Source organism: Arachis ipaensis, chromosome B7 (genome assembly GCF_059453495.1).
Source record: "Arachis ipaensis isolate K30076 ecotype BB chromosome B7, ASM5945349v1, whole genome shotgun sequence".
NCBI classification, from domain to species: Eukaryota; Viridiplantae; Streptophyta; class Magnoliopsida; order Fabales; family Fabaceae; genus Arachis; species Arachis ipaensis.
In genome coordinates this window covers 96,849,681-96,852,259 of record NC_142442.1, presented here as the reverse complement: position 1 = coordinate 96,852,259, position 2,579 = coordinate 96,849,681, and the positions used below count along the sequence as shown (strand labels likewise).

Below are 2,579 nucleotides of genomic sequence, written 5' to 3'. Positions count from 1 at the left end.
AAGCTAAATTACAACAATCCAGAGACATCCTTATTGAAAATGCAAGGAGAATGCTTGGTGACTTTACTGCACCTAATTCCAATTTACATGGAAGAAGCATTTCCATTCCTGCCATTAGAGCAAATAACTTTGAGCTGAAACCTCAGCTAGTTTCTCTGATGCAGCAGAACTGCAAGTTTCATGGACTTCCATCTGAAGATCCTTTTCAGTTCTTAACTGAATTCTTGCAGATATGTGATACTGTTAAGACTAATGGAGTAGATCCTGAAGTCTACAGGCTTATGCTTTTCCCTTTTGCTGTAAGAGGCAGAGCTAGAGTGTGGTTGGACTCTCAACCCAAAGATAGCCTGAACTCTTGGGACAAGCTGGTCACGGCTTTCTTAGCCAAGTTCTTTCCTCCTCAAAAGCTGAGCAAGCTTAGAGTGGATGTTCAAACCTTCAGACAGAAAGAAGGTGAATCCCTCTATGAAGCTTGGGAAAGATACAAGCAGCTGACCAAAAAGTGTCCTTCTGACATGCTTTCAGAATGGACCATCCTGGATATATTCTATGATGGTTTATCTGAGCTATCAAAGATGTCATTGGATACTTCTGCAGGTGGATCCATTTACCTAAAGAAAACGCCTGCAGAAGCTCAAGAACTCATTGACATGGTTGCTAATAACCAGTTCATGTACACTTCTGAGAGGAATCCTATGAGTAATGGGACGCCTATGAAGAAGGGAGTTCTTGAAATTGATACTCTGAATGCCATATTGGCTCAGAATAAAATATTGACTCAGCAAGTCAATATGATTTCTCAGAGTCTGAATGGAATGCAAGTTGCAACCAACAGTACTCAAGAGGCATCTTCTGAGGAAGAAGCTTATGATCCTGAGAACCCTACAATAGCAGAGTTAAAATACATGGGTGAACCATATGGAAACACCTACAATCCATCATGGAGAAATCACTCAAATCTCTCATGGAAGGATCAAAAGCCTCAACAAGGCTTTAATAATGGTGGAAGAAACAGGTTTAGCAATAGCAAGCCTTTTCCATCATCCACTCAGCAACAGACAGAGAATTCTGAGCAGAATCCATTTAGCTTAGCAAATTTAGTCTCTAATCTATCTAAGGCCACTGTGAGTTTCATGAATGAAACAAGGTCCTTCATTAGAAATTTGGAAGCACAAGTGGGCCAGCTGAGTAAAAGGATCACTGAAATCCCTCCTAGTACTCTCCCAAGCAATACAGAAGAGAATCCAAAAGGAGAGTGCAAGGCCATTAAATTAATTACCATGGCCGAACATGTAAGGGAAGGAGAGGACGTGAATCCCAAGGAGGAAGACCTCCTAGGACGTCCAGTGATCAATAAAGAGCTTCCCTCTGAGGAACCTAAGGAATCTGAGACTCATCTAGAGACCATAGAGATTCCATTGAACTTCCTTATGCCATTCATGAGCTCTGATGAGTATTCCTCTTCTAAAGAGAATGAGGATGTTACTGAAGAACAAGCTGCCAAGTTTCTTGGTGCAATCATGAAGCTAAATGCCAAATTATTTGGTATTGAGACTTGGGAAGATGAATCTCCCTTGTTCACCAATGAACTAAGTGATCTCGATCAACTGACATTGCCTCAGAAGAAACAGGATCCTGGAAAGTTCATAATACCTTGTACCATAGGCACCATGATCTTTAAGGCTCTGTGTGACCTTGGTTCAGGAATAAACCTCATGCCCCTCTCTGTAATAGAGAAACTGGGAATCTATGGGGTGCAAGCTGCTAAAATATCATTAAAAATGGCAGACAATTCAAGAAAACAGGCTTATGGACAAGTAGAGGACGTGTTAGTAAAGGTTGAAGGCCTTTCCATCCCTGCTGATTTCATAGTCCTGGATACTGGAAAGGAAGAGGATGAATCCATCATCCTAGGAAGACCTTTCCTAGCCACAGCAAGAGCTGTGATTGATGTGGACAGAGGAGAATTAATCCTTCAATTAAATAAGGACAACCTTGTGTTTACAACTCAAGGATCTCTCTCTGCATCCATGGAGAGGAAGCAGAAAAAGCTTCTCTCAAAGCAGAGTCAACCAAAGCCCCCACAGTCAAACTCTAAGTTTGGTGTTGGGAGGCCACAACCAAACTCTAAGTTTGGTGTCAAACCCCCATATCCAAACTCTAAGTTTGGTGTTGGGAGGTCTCAACAAAGCTCTGCACATCTGTGAGGCTCCATGAGAGCCCACTGTTAAGCTATTGACATTAAAGAAGTGCTTGTTGGGAGGCAACCCAATGTTTATCTATCTAATTTTATTTTTGTTTTCATGTTTTCTTAGGTTCATGATCATGTGGAGTCACAAAATAAACGAAAAATTTAGAAACAGGATCAAAAACAGCGGAAGAAAAATCACACCCTGGAGGAAGCACCTACCTGGCGTTCAACGCCAGAACAGAGCATGGTTCTGGCACCTACCTGGCGTTCAACGCCCAGAACAAGCATGGTTCTGGCGTTCAATGCCAGAAATGGGCAACAAATGGGCACCAACCTGGCGTTGAATGCCCAGAGTTATGTGCAAGGGCATTTTACATGCCTAAGTTGG

The 2,579-nt window shown here is 42.2% G+C and overlaps 1 non-coding gene across 1 annotated transcript; it reads right to left on the bottom strand.

Moving 5' to 3' along the window:
• Positions 1 to 413: 413 nt before the first annotated feature.
• LOC148553450 (small nucleolar RNA R71) lies at positions 414 to 521 on the bottom strand. The gene has a single exon (XR_015893696.1). It is a non-coding gene; the product is annotated as a small nucleolar RNA R71 (small nucleolar RNA).
• Positions 522 to 2,579: the final 2,058 nt, after the last annotated feature.